This window comes from Vulpes vulpes, chromosome 12 (assembly GCF_048418805.1).
Source record: "Vulpes vulpes isolate BD-2025 chromosome 12, VulVul3, whole genome shotgun sequence".
Taxonomy (NCBI): Eukaryota; Metazoa; Chordata; class Mammalia; order Carnivora; family Canidae; genus Vulpes; species Vulpes vulpes.
The window spans coordinates 58,990,182-59,004,778 of NC_132791.1; positions in this window are offsets into that span (position 1 = coordinate 58,990,182).

Here is a 14,597-nt window from a genome sequence, read left to right on the forward strand (position 1 = left end):
ACTCAATTCCAGGACTCCAGGATCATGATCTGAGCCAAAGGCAGATGCTCAACCGCTGAGCCACCCAGATGCCCCTACAGAAGAGATTTTGTATGTTGTTAAATATACTGCAGTAGCTTTTTTCTTGCTGACATCTTATTAGATCTCCATACTCCTATTCAAAATCTGAAGATTTCAAGTATTCTTTTCAGATCCACAGTGGAATAGTGGACAGCATTAAAGACTAAAATCAGGTTCTCAAATTGGATTTCCAGGGACACGATGGCAAGGAAAGTAACAAGTAGGCTCCTTGTTAACTGTTCGATAGTGCAGAAAAAGACGATCTGTCCCTAAGTAGATTGGCAGAATTTAGATGCAATTGAGGCATAGAAATATTCTTAAAGAGGTGTTTTTTTTTTCAGATTGGCCTCACTGAGATAAATCAAGCTATTTTTCTATATAAGAGTGGACAATGTGTTAGAATGCTTCAGTTCAATATTCTGTATTTTTTTTCTCACTTAAAAAATAACATGAGCTTCTTTAGGAAGACCTGGTTGTCCTTCATGACTGTGTCACTAATAATAGGCTGTGGGCAAGTAGCTTGCCCTTGCTGAACCCCAATTTTGGTATCTGTTAAATGGTAAGAACCAAATGCCAAGCGCAGGTAGGAGGGCAGTATTAAATGGGTGAACTCCCTGGGAAGTAGGAGCCAGGCACCAAATGTTAGCCATTGTTCCCTCCCTTCCCCTATAATCCCTTTCACTATTTCTTATATTCCACATATGAGTGAAACCATATGATGATTGTCCTTTTCCAATTGACTTATTTCACTCAGCATAATACCCTCCAGTTCCATCCACGTCGAAGCAAATCATGGGTATTAGTCTTTTCTGATGGGTGAATGGGGAAAATTAGAGCAGGAGACCAACCGCGAAGACTCCTAACTCTGGGAAACAAACAAAGGGTTGTGGAAGGGGCAGTGGGTAGAGGGATGGGGTAACTGGGTGATGGGCACTGAGGAGGGCACTTGATGGGATGAGCACTGGTTGTTATACTATATGTTGACAAATTGAATTTGAATTTAAAAAAAATGTTAGCCATTGTTATTGTGCGTACTACGTCTAACCACACTGGCCAGCATTCTTTCAGTACTCTCCTTATTCCTACCTATTTTGCATTTCAAAGCCTGCAAAAATAAATGAACTCCTCCAAAGATAGGACGTTAAGGATTTCAGCAAATCATCCTAATTTCTCATTATCCTTAGCACTGTAAGGGACTGTGAGCATGTGAAAAAGAGAAAGAAGAAATTTTGCTTGGAGGTTACCATACCCCCTCCCTCTGTATGTTCATTCTTGAATGGTCTCGACAATGGTAATCACCTGAAAGGTAAACACATAGCAAGGAGGAGTAAGCACATTTTGTTACTTAGAGGACGGATGGTTAGCAACAGATGTTTATTCAGTCTTACATATATTCATATTTTACATCAGTTTCTTGATAACTCTATGCATTTTTTAAAAAAGGAGCATTTAAATTTGCTACAGATGTTTCCTGAAAACCATTATTAGAGTGAAGAGAAACTGCATTTGGAAGCAATTGTGCAAAGGTTTAATTTTTATTTCTAAGGGAAAATGTGTGCATGCAGTAAAAGTAATAAAGGAAAGCTGAATTTCCCTTGAGGTATACTTGGCTGAATAAAATCTGCTACATTATCCTTCAATCAGCCACTTAAAAATTTTAATTGTGTAGACTCTTAATCACAAGGAAAGTAACCTTTGCGTGAGCTTTCCTTTGTGGAGGGGAAGGGGAGGGCTACCATCTTTTTTTTTTTTTTTTCAGCTCCTTTGGAGGAATCCTGTCTTATTTCAAAATTTCTGTGTGTCTCCTATGCTCCTCCAGGCTCTAAGCTTTGACTTTCAGGCTCATTATGCTGTATTGCCTAGGAAAAAAAAGCAGAACAGTAATGAACAGGGTTTAAACAAGCAGGTACTTGGTTACTGCAAAATGCCTCCAAGCTAACCCCACTCCAAATCCCTGTAGTGTGTACAGATGGGTCCCAGAACACTTGCTGTTCAACAGCCCCTGACTCAGCAAACCTAATGCTGTTCAGGTCCCTCTCTGTGGCTCATTCCTCCCTCTTTCCCTTAAGTGTCAGAGTGACACAGCATATGCCATTTTGGAAATGCATTGCAAGTTGGTACGAGATGCAGATCTCCTGATTTTCTTTTTACACATTCAGTGGCAATCAAGGGAGCTCTATAGTGTGATAAAGTTAGAAGATGATGATTTTATGACTCTTAAAATTTGACTTTCCACATATCTCATGAAAGAACTTGCACTTAATTGAGATTCATGTGGTTTTCTGGGTACAGAATGAATTGGTAACTGTGAATTCAATGAGAATCAATGAAGACACACTTCTGCCATCTGAGGGATGCAAGGGGCAAGGCAAATTACCCAGAGAATCTCAGCAAAGCATCTCTTAGGACAATTCAGCCTAGCATTGGTGCTCCATACCATTAGTCTCTTCTATGGCTTTCCTGGGTGAAGTCTGATGCTGAGATGCTGTGCCTTTTAGTGTCTCTGCCAATATTTCTTGTCACTAGGTGCCAGCCATATTAGAATAGGGTCATGTCTTTTGTCTTGAGTCATCCAAAGCCAAAGGGAAATGTGAACACAAAGCACAGGGACATCTCATGGCAATTTTTGCTTATTTTTGAGGAACAGTTTTATTGAGGTATAATAGACCTATAATAAACTACTCACCTTCTAGTGCACAATTTGACGTTTTGGTATATGAACATACCTGTGAAACCGCCACTACCATCCAGACAACAAACACACTCATCACTTTCAAAATTTTCTTTGTCTCCTTGGCAATCCTTCTCCCATTCACGAGCAGTACCTGATCGTTTTTTTTTCTTTTTGTCAGTATACAATAGTCAGAATTTCCTAAAATTTTGTATAAATAGAATTGTGTTTTATGTACTCTTTTTGTGTCTTCTTTCGTCCTGCATGTTGATTTTGCTTCACGTATGTTGTTTATAACATCAGTCATTTCTAATCTTTTACCACTGAATAGTATTACATTGTATGTTTATACTCCAGTGGGATACATGTTCTTGTGTTGATGGGCATTTGGGTGAGTTCCAGTTTTTTGCAATTTCACATAAGGATGCTGTGAATATGTGAACGCTTGGCTTTGCTGCCTCCTCCAAAACAACAAGAGGTACAGACTTCAGAGAGCTGTGTCTCCTCCTTGCCTTTCCTGTTTTTGTAAAATAAGGAAAATAATTGTACCTATCTTGCAAAACTGTTGTGAGGACTGCCTGGGATAATGCATAATAAAGTGCTTACTAAAGTTCCTGGCTTAATAATTGTTAGTTTTTTAAACATTATTATCATTATTGTTATTGTTTACTTGTAACATTTGCTATGATTTTCCTCCATTTGCGGCTTCCACTCACCCTGTGCCAAGTAGTACCTCTTAAAGCATGTAACACGCTGAGGCTGAAATGTGTGACTCACAGTTATCATTAGAGTCTGTGAGCAGTCACATTGAAAATGGATATTATCTTAAATCTGGGCAAGAAATTATTGGCAAAATAATCCCCAAAGTCTGAATTCAGCAATTAATTTCATCAGCTGTGAAAAATATTAGAATTATTTCATCCTTAGAATCAACCAAAATGAAGCAATTGTTAATAAATTGAGAGAGAACATCAACCACTATGCCAAGAGAAGCCCAGCTGTGTGTTGACAGGAGCCTTGGCAAGACCGGGTGTGATGGTTTGGGATGGCATGCCATTCGTTCACAGCATTTCCACAGCTGGCAGCCAGTGCTGTCATGAGCTTTGCTGATAGGCAGTAATCTAATGTGCTATCCCATTTATTCTATTTTTTCTCTTCAGCTTCCTTTTGGTTTAGCATTTTGGCATTTGTATTCAGTCCGTCACATTCCATCTTGTTGACTTTTTTGGCCTTGGAATAATTAAGATTGTGAATCTTCACAGTGAGTTTGGCTATTGTCTATTTGCCTGTCTGATCACTATCTCAGTCAATAACCGATTAGCACTCCTCCCCCCCGCCGCAGGAAGTCCGTGGATGCCATGGCCTCTTGTATATATGTCAGGGTAACTGACACTAAAGTCAGTTTCCCAGGATGTATATGACAGCATCTGCACATTCTAAGGGCTTATTTGGAAAGGATAGTGTATGCCAAACTTCCTAGTGTTTTCTGGGCATCTGGTTCTTGTCTAAGTTCTAAGAAAGAGAAAATATTCTGAACAAATGCCCAACAGGCTTTTCATAAAAAAATAGTCTCCTTCTGATATACTACTTGTTTCGTCTCTGGCTCCCTGCACCCTCCAGAAGAAACATGCCATGAAGGTGATAACTCTGGCCCTTTCATTTACTGCTATATTCCTAGTATGTCAAACAATTCCTTTTAAGACTTCAATAAATATTTGTTGAATGAATTAATGAAATCATTCAGTAAATGTTCTGAACATTGAATATTTTGCTTGAACCTGGAAGTATCAATTAACTCTAAAGACTAGTTTCTTGTCCTGATAGAGCATATAGTTTAGATAGGGCATGAGATACAGTAAGTGAAAAATACAGATTGGGATTATAGATTATGATTTACCATTATGAAGGGTTATTTGATTAAATGATGAATGATTACCTGGAGGGGATGGCAAAGCCAAATGGGGAGATCTAAGTGATGAGAATAAACTAGCCACATGGAAAGGGAAAGGTCAATCATTTAGACAGCACAAAATTGCAAAGGGGAAAAGGGCTTGGTGTATCTGAGGAACAGCGAGAAGACTGATGTGACTTCAAGTAAGCAAAGAGGTAAAAGCGATGAAGTTGGAGAGGTGTAGGTGAACTACTTTATGAGACCGTGTGGACCATCACATGATAAATTGTAATGGTAAGTTGTAGGAGCATTTTAAGCTGGAGATGACATCTGATTTATGGTTTCCAAGATCATTCTAAAAGCTACATACAAATTGTATTGGAAAGGATTGAGTAGAAACAGGAGAGTCAATTAGAAATTTCCAGAGTCCAGTGGCTTTGCTAAAGTGGTGGCATTGGAGATGGAGAGAAGTGGATTGATTTGAAATACACTGGAAAGAAGTACTGACTCAATCTGATGATAAATTCAGTACATGGAGGGGATGCATAAAAGTTGAATGAAGAATGATTTCTAGGTTTCTGTAGGTATACTTAGGTAGTTGGTCAGGCCATTCAATGACTAAGAGGTGGTACCATTCATTGAGATGGCAATGACTTGAGGAAGATTCTCCAGAGAACCATATAAATAGAGAGGGAGGGTGGCAGGAGGGAAAGGAGAGATTGATTTTAAGGAATGGAATGATGTAACTATGAAGCATGAGAAGTACCAAGTTCTAGAGTCAGCAAGCCAGAGACCAAGGAAAGCTGGTGATGTTAAAATTCTAGTATAAGGGCAGAAGACTGATGGCCCTCTCAAGCATCCAGCAAGAAGGGTTCTTTCCTTCCTTCCTTTTTTTTTTTTTTTTAAGATTTTATTTATTTATTCGTGAGAGACACACAGAGAGAGGCAGAGACATAGGCAGAGGGAGAAGCAGGCTCCCTATGGGGAGCCCGATGCAGAACTCTATCGCAGGACCCCAGGATCACGGCCTAAGGCAAAGGCAGATGCTCAACTACTGAGCCACTCAGATGTCCTGAGGAATTCCTTTCTACTTGGACTTTTTGTTCTATTCTGATCTCCGAATGATTTGGACAAGTCTTACCTCCCTTAGTGGGGATACCCTGCTTTATTTAGCCTATCAGTTCACACGTTAATCTCATCCAGAAATACTCTCACAGAAGCACTCAGAACAATGTTTGACCAAATGTCTGGGCATCTGTGGCCCAATCAAGCTGACATATAAAATTAACCATCATAAGAGCTAATGCATGCTGATAGGTGCTGACACCCCTCAAAGTGGGGAGGAGGGTGATGTGTGCATTTATCAGATCAAAACCAACCTGGTTAGCCTCCCCCATGAAAAAAAAAAACCAAGAAAATAAAAGAAAGAAACAAACAAAAAACCATTATAGAGGAACAGATTGTATTTGGACCTTCCTTGCTTTGTTTTTAGGCATATTCAATTTGAGGTATCTGGAATCTACAAGTATGGGTTTTAAATTGCATGTTTGATATTATGAGTCAAGAGATTGGAGGTGAGGTCTGAGCTGGAGGCAAAAATTTGAGAATGTGGTGGTGATGGTTAGTTTGCCTACCTACTGGCAATCTTCCCTTCTACCTTATGGATATAATTTTTATTTGTTTGGTAATAGAAATAGGTCCACCTGTGAAAACTGTACTGCCCATTTTTCCTTGCACCTAGCATGGTCACATGACACAGTTCTGGCCAATAAAATGTATGTTGCAATTGTTGTGAACTAGCTAGATGAAAACTATTTAAAAGAGCAGCAGATTCATTGGCCTTTGGTTATCTGCCTTTTCCATTCTTCCTGATTGAAATACTAACACAGCTAACTTCTGATAACAAGGTAGAGAGTGCCTGTTACAGAAGGCTGAACGAAATGATTGAGCAAGCCTGGAATACAGTTATTGTATTGACCCTGGACTATGTATCCCCAGATGTCCTACTTCCAGAGAAAAGCCAAACCTCTCATGTGTTTAATCTAGTGTTAGATATCTGTCCCTTGTAGCTGACTACATTCATTACTGATAGAGGATGTCATTAGCATAGAGATAGCAAATTAGGGTGTTTTGAGCTGTAAGCAAGAAAAATATGACTTAATAACATTTTAAATCTTGTATAATTGGAAATTACAAGATTTCCAGTTCTAAGAGATTCCAAGACTAGTTGTTCTAGGGCTCAGGAAGGATACAAGAAACTGATGAACTTTTCCTATTTTTACTCTATCATCTTCTGTTTTGGTTTCATCTCACCGACTTCCTATTCATGTCCAGTGGGAGAGTAAACAACTTTCCAACAAATGTCAACATAAAACATAAATCTTAGCTTTACTCCATGGAGACAATTTAGGTGACACCCTCATCCCAAATCATTGGCATAAGAGGAATTTGCTGATTGGCTTGACCCTGGGTTTTTAACTAATCACCAGCAAGCAAGAAGAGATTACCCTCATTGACTTGGACAATTCAGGAATTATTTCTGAAACAGGGTCAAAAATCAAATTCTATTCCTATTATATAGTGGGGAAAGATTGGGATGGATGTGGAAGATTTAAGCAAATGTGAAATATAGTTTTCCCTTTTAACTGATCAACATTCAAAATTAGCTCCTTTTCAAATAAATATGCACCCTGAAAATGCTTGCACCAGCATGAAATACATTCAGTCTTCCCCAAAATGGGACAGCTCGAAGTCTCCAGTGTTTTGATTCCAGAGCTATGGTTGGGTCAATGTTTTTCCCATCACATCTAAGTGTAGCTCCTCATTGTATTAATATTAAACACAGTTATTATCTGTCTTCACATTCAGTAGAAAGTAGTAGAGAAAGCACAGGAGAAGCATAATGAAAATTCTTTCTGGAAAAGGGCACTAGTACACACAGCTCACTGGTACCCAGCATAAACCATACATAGCCTGCTGATTGGGAGCGATGAGAGTTTTCTGACATGGTAGTATAGTGACTTCATTTGTTACATACAGCAGCCTCCGAATAAACTCACTTACCAGTTCTCTTCTTGTTTTGTGCCTCATGTTGTGCCCCAGGAAGATCCCTCTTTTGTCTTTCATCTGAGATAAACATTGGGTATGATACATTTTGTAGGGCTGTACAACTTTAGGTGATTCACTCCAGATAAACGTGTGTTGAAGGGATTTAATATTTAAGTTGTAGCTCTTGATGGGCAAGCTCAGTAATTTTCACTGTGCAGTACCATACCGGGAGATGTTAGTGTGGTCCTGGTTTTTGAGTGTGAGATCTTGGACTCCTAGTAACAAGTCTCTGTTTCCTAGAATCTTAGTTTAATGCCTCCCATCTGTGTTTGGCTTGTCCTTGGAAGAGATTTGAGGCCTTAGCTTTGGGTTAACGGACACCAATATGTTTTATTCTTTATCAGGCAGAGAATACTCAATAGGAGTTGTCTGAATCTCATGTTTTTCTTGTGCTTCAATTTTATATCTTTCCAAATCACCTACCTCCCAATCTTTACAAGGATTTATATTTGAGGTAGTTAATTCAGTTCTTCCAAGCTACAAAATTCCATGATTTTGGAATACAGAAAGGGCCTTTCTTAATGAAACTATTTTTTTTCTTCCTTATGTGTTTATAGTGGACCACATTCAGCCTGTTTGTCTCTTTCTTGTAAGACCTCATTGATTTCCTCAAGAAATGTTAAAAAATACTCTAAACACATTTCTTACCAAGCCCCTCATTGCTATAGACTTGTTAGGCACATTGTCGGGGTTTCAACATAATAGAGACTATAGTTAACTGATGCCTTCAAAATGGTATGATAAAATTGCCAGAAAGTAAGAGTAGAGTAAATAGTAGGGTCTTCTCTGTTCTTTTTTAAAATTTCTTTTTAAAAATATATATATTTCTTTTTCTTCTCAGTTCTTTACCTATCATCTTCTATTAAATTAGTATGTTTTCTGCAGTGCCTCATTCCCTGGTATTAAAATCTATGTTAGTTAAAGCGCTCTCAACTGAAAATACAGAACTTTTGCAATGGGGGCACAAGCCACAATTCAATCAGGGCTGAGCATCAGCCTCAGGCTGCAGTGATTCAGGGTTATATATGGCAGCCAAAATAGCCCAGTTGGAGATAATCCTGGGAGATTACAATCCTGGAGCTGTCAGGGGGCCATTATGTAAAGCCAGAGAAAGAAGCCAACTCACTGGAAGATAATGTCAAGGGCTGGAGAGAAACCAAGTTCTAATGACATCACTGGACCTCTGAATCCAATCATATATGGAGCCAACATTATTTCTGGCCTTCTCAATTAAGTGAATCAATAATTTTTTTTCCCTTCTTAAGCTTGTTAGAACTAGAGTTTCTGTCCAATTCAATAGTTTAGACTGCTGGATTGATCTTAATAATTGGACTATGGGAAGTCACTCAAATTCATCTGATTAAATAATTTTAGAGATGAAAGGGACACTTAAAAAATTAATTAATCTGACGGCTTCATTTTTATGATGTGAGCTCACATAGTCTGGCCATCTGTAGCCACAACTGGGGTTCAACCCGCATTTCTTCCCAGCCATATTTTGAAAGCCCTCAATCTGACAGTTGCCAAGCCAAATTCTCTGAACTCAAAATGAGATAAACAAAAAGACATTTACTGTTCCTGGGAGAAAAAAGATGGAAAAAAAAAAAAACCCTATGGACTTGGGTTTGGAAAGGAAGGGACAATGTGACATTTTATCTTCCTCTCTCAAATGGGCATAATGGATAGTTATCTGCAAGAACTGACTCTCAAGAATCCTCACCCTTTGCTGGCTTCTGCCAATTTTTCCAGGATCCCATCTGCAGGGCCCTGAGCAAGTGAGGTTTCAAGTAGAGAGTATTTCCAGTATCTAGCAGACTTTGCTTAGGTTTTAACTTTAATTTCACCTTGGCTATTTAAGGGAATACCTGGTAGCAGCTTATTGGAGAATCCTTCTATCTCTTCCCAGGAGCCAGTCCTGGGAGAGGTTCATATAGGGGTATCGGTAAGTCCACTAACCTGGTGGACTTTTGTTTATGATCTTGTGATCTCTTCAGAGTAGAAAGACAGTTCAAACAGAAGATCAGTAGACTAAGTGCTCTTAGTAAGAGTAAAGGAGGATAGACATGAGTAATAGGAGTCACATTAGTCTTAGCGTCTTTTATTTTAGGTACCTATAGCGGTTTAGTTTTTCATCAGCCTTTTGTGGCGAATCTTTCAATGAAAATACTTTCATATTTTGCAACTTTTTGGAGGGTCTTGCATGCCAATGAAAATAGATACCCTATTCTGTGTGTTTGATTTGGGAACACTTGCTTTCAGGTACACTTAAATGACCAATCTTATCAAATTGGAACATTCCCCATAATGGTCCTTGTAATTCTAGGTTTCTTAGTAAGATTTTGCCATTTAAAAAATATTTTATTTATTTATTCACGAGAGATACACAGAGAGAGGCAGAGACTAGGCAGAAGGAGAAGCAGGCTCCCTGTGGAGAGCCCGATGGTGGGATTCGATCCCAGGACGCAAGGATCGGGACCTGAGCCACAGGCAGATGCTCAACCACTGAGACACCCAGATGCCTCAGATTTTGCCATTTTTGTAGAAATCTACAGCCTTCAGGATTACAGTTCTTAGACATAAAGTAAGATGCTGGGAAGGTGGCATACTTAATTCTTTGAAACTTGAGGATTCTATTTCTTTAGCTAAGCCATGGGTCTCTTGGAAGCAGATTAATAACTAACAGGGATGTGCCCATAGGTTGAGAGTTTTGTGGTGTCTTACAGTGTACCTCATTGCGCAGAAATTTTCTTGAGATGGATGGGTGACCTAGTATCAATCTAACCCATGCTGTGACCAATTTAGCCTAGCATGGTATCTTGGAGATAGGTGGCCAGCACTTTAACTGCTCTTAAGTGCTCGATCCGTCCCACCAAATTTGTGACTTTAGTTTCTGAGAGTCTCATAAACAATAGATGTATTATTCCTTTTATGAGAAGATGTCTTTATTATGGCAGATTCCCTAATGGCTTTTAATAGTCTGAGGAAAGCCTACTTAGATTTTTATGTGCCATTGGTCAAAATAGTTCAAGTTTCTTGTTTTATTTCCCCAAGTCCCCTAGCAGTTTATGCTATGGACTATCCTTAAGGCTTTGTAAGTCATATTGTTTTCTTAGATTGGGGGTTATATGTTATTTTCCCTTGTTGAAATAGCCGTCCCTAATTCAACCAGACTTACTGTTTCTGGCTGCCTGTGTACAGGTCTTGACACCTGTCAGGACTGCCCAATGGTGTTTACATCGTAGATGAGGTTGGCCACAGACGCACATGTTGTGGTCCACTGAATCTCACCCAGAATAATCTGGAGCCTCTTACACCCCAATTTTCCACCCGGAAGGATCAGGGCAGGTAAACTTGAACACAAAATAAGCTGATCTCTATCTGAGAGAAGCCCACCAGAGATCTGGGAAAGTATGAGAATAGGCAGCCAACCAAAAGGGCTCTGGGGCTACCTTCGCCTGTATTTAGGAGCCATCCCTGGAATCTTCAGCAGCTGTCTTTCATTTCCTTCTGGGCTGCCAGAACTGCCAATGACAAAATTAAAACAATTAAGTAATAAGTTTGCTCCCCTTTATTTAAGGAAAAATGGTCTATGGATTGGGGGACTAAAATGCTTCACAAGCAGAGGAACACTCTTCCCAAGAGATCTGGGGCAAGAGTGAGCTTTATAGAATGTTAGCAGAGGCAATGTAGAAACAGGACCTGATTGGCTAGAAGATCAAGGATTTCCTGATAAGCCTAGCAGGTCTTATCTTCCAGGGTAAGATAAGCTAGCAAGAGCTGAGTCAGAGAACTATGCTTGGTGGATGTTAGGTTTTCTTGGTGGATTCTTCCCTTAAGTGCAGCCTGATCTGAGTATAGACTTTTATAATGTGAGGTGGGCCACTGGCAACCTCCACATTGCTGGTCTTGATACATGAAAGAATTTTATCACTTCCTACCTTGTCTGTTTTCTCTTAGTTCTTTTTGCTGTCTTGATTACTTTCATGTAGGTTCCTTCACATGTATAGTAATCTTTTACATGAATTCTTAATCTTGAGAGATCCCATTGGTGTGGTTGGGTGTGCTTCACTATTAGGATGATGCGGTAGCTAGCTGTCTTGTCGAGGAGGATAAAATGTATTTTTCTGGAGATCTTTTCTTTAATCGGGTTCACTTTATCCAGATAAGAATCCTACAATATCCAGTCTTCTCATTAGGCTCTTTATTTCCTTCTACAGAACAACATTTAAAAAAAAGTGCTGTTAAAGTTTTGGTCAGATGTTTCACAGCTCAGAGTCAGAGAGGCCTCAAGTAACTGAAGGTGATATATAAATTCTTTTACTATAAAATAATCTGAAAATGTCTTACAAAGTAAAAAATCCTTTAATAAATTATGGCCTTTAAACATTTGAAAAGACAAATAACCCTTCTCATGGGATAAAACTCTCGCACAATGAGGATAAGAGTAAATTCAGTAAGTCATCAATAGTGAAATCAGGAAAATGCTTCTTATGTCATATATCAGTAGCAAACTTGAAAGAAACTTACTATTTTTTTCCCTAGCTTTTATCTAAATATAAAAGAAGAAAAGTAGTATGAAATCAAGGTAAAAACATTGACTAAACCTCAAAGGGGTCATGTCAGTGTGTAATTGTCTTTGAATGATTCCTATGAGGTGGGAGGGTAATATTTCCTGGTGGGGGCACCTTTCCTTTGCATTACTCAGTATAGCCTGAAGCTGATTTATTGTATTAGATCAGTGGTTTATTTGTCTTTTGTATAGCTGCCTGGGTCTGGCTCAGTATAGCATTAAATAATACTACAATTTTTACCTTTCTTTTTGTATACTGTCTTATTGGATGAAAAATCAAAATGTTGGAGTTATCACCTATGTAATTCATGTAAGTAAGGTCCAGTCAGTTAATAGAGAATTATACCTATTGTATATTTTTATTACTGTTTTAATGATCCTTAGTACTGAACTCAGCTCTTATTTTTTGGGTCGTATCATGTCAGGTAAGGAGGCAGTAAATGCTCCATCTGTTTTATCATTAGGTTAGCTGTTTTTTTGCAAACTGCTGTTTGGTTTGGGAAAACAAGAGCTTGTGCAAGATGACAGTTGCCTTTACTTAGCATACAAATGTTTATGGTACTTTCTATTAATTGTGGATTTCTTTGCCTTTCAAAGACTCAAGAAGTTTGGAATTCTAATCCAATTTTATGCAGATTCAACAACAGTAAATAAACATTTTCTAGATATGTAGAAGAGTTCTTCCTAATTGACTGATACATTGCATTATTACATATATTATCCAGAATTCCAAATTGACCGTTATGTGTTCCAGAAATTAAAGCTTGAGTATATTAGATTGGCAACGTTTGAAGAGGTTAGGGATTAGAATATATAAGTGGATTCAAACCCACTGTTAGGTGGCAGCAGGGTTGAAAAGCACTACGCAAAATTTTCATAAAGTAAAGCAGAAGTGAAGAAAATCCACAGGCTACTTATTTCAACTACCTCTGAGAACACACATAAAGTAACTGCTCAGCTTGAAAATTCTTTCTGCCTTTTCAAGCGTCACCTTAAAAATCTCTGATGATCTTAATGTGCATCCTCAATCTGCGGCTGTCCAAAGGTAATATTTAAATTCAAAAAAATCTAAATATTAATTTAAAATTTTACATCTGCTATTAACTTTAATTAGGCATGCAGTAAATGCCTGCTGAAAGGATGAGTGGTATGAAATCAAACAAGAGGCAAAACTGTTCAACCCTTGGGGTGACAAAATGGAGCAAGTGCCTCAGGAACGAAGCTGTCGGTCCTGCTTCTCCCTCTCTTCTGACCATACAATGGTAACAAAGAGGCAGCTGGCTGGATAGAAGCTCTACCAGCTGGTAAAACAATAAGGAAAAGGAGAAAAATCCCCTTGCACTTTTCTGTGGTGGTCACTCTCTCTCTCTTTCATATAGAGATAGCAAGATTCTCCATCCCTCCCTTCCCATCTCCCAAATCACAGCACCTAACATGAAGGAGCTGAGTCCACCTTTGCCTCAGTGTCTTTCAGGCTGCTCTGATGTTTATTTTAATCTATTTTATGATATTCACTATATGAGAGAAAGTAGAGATTACCATGTACTCCAACCTTTCCACATTCCCTATTCAGTAGCTGTCAGTATGTTGTGGATGGAGCCCCTACCACCAAGCGTAGTGGGAGTTTGGGTAAAAATGCACATTTTTGTATCACATCTGTAAATTACTGAATCAAAAGTTCTGGGAGTGGCCTTTTAAACAAGTTTCCAAGGTAACTGTCTTATACTGCTGAGTCTAAGAATCACTGCTTTATGTGTGAGACTGCTTTTAGATACTTATTAACTACTGCCATGTGCACAACATAATTTATGGCTCTTTTATCTCCAATAAATGTATTTATTACCTGGCAGAGATGCACTAATGAGTAAGGAAAAAATAGTAATATATTAGAGGAAGAAGGAGAGGTATCATGTGATGGAGAAGTTGAGCCTGTGAAGCTGAGCATTCATTCATTCATTCATTCATTCATTCATTCATTCTATAAATTACATGCCAAAAACTGTTGGATGCCTCATGAGTATTTAGTAGCTATTTGGTCCTTTTACTCCTTTTTGTGTCTAATATGTTTCACAAGGTCCTTGCTTTTATATTTAGTTTCATTTATGTTCCTTGCTTGTTTGTCTTACTCTCTATAATAGAATCGAATATCCCTAAATAATACAGCAAACACATATGACAATATAAGAGTCATTTCTAAATAGCACTAACCCAGAAATGATCTCATTATGTATGCAAGTAGAACAGTACTCGAGCTGTCTGGAATCAGGGTTCTGAAAGTGGAGTCTGGAGAATCTTGG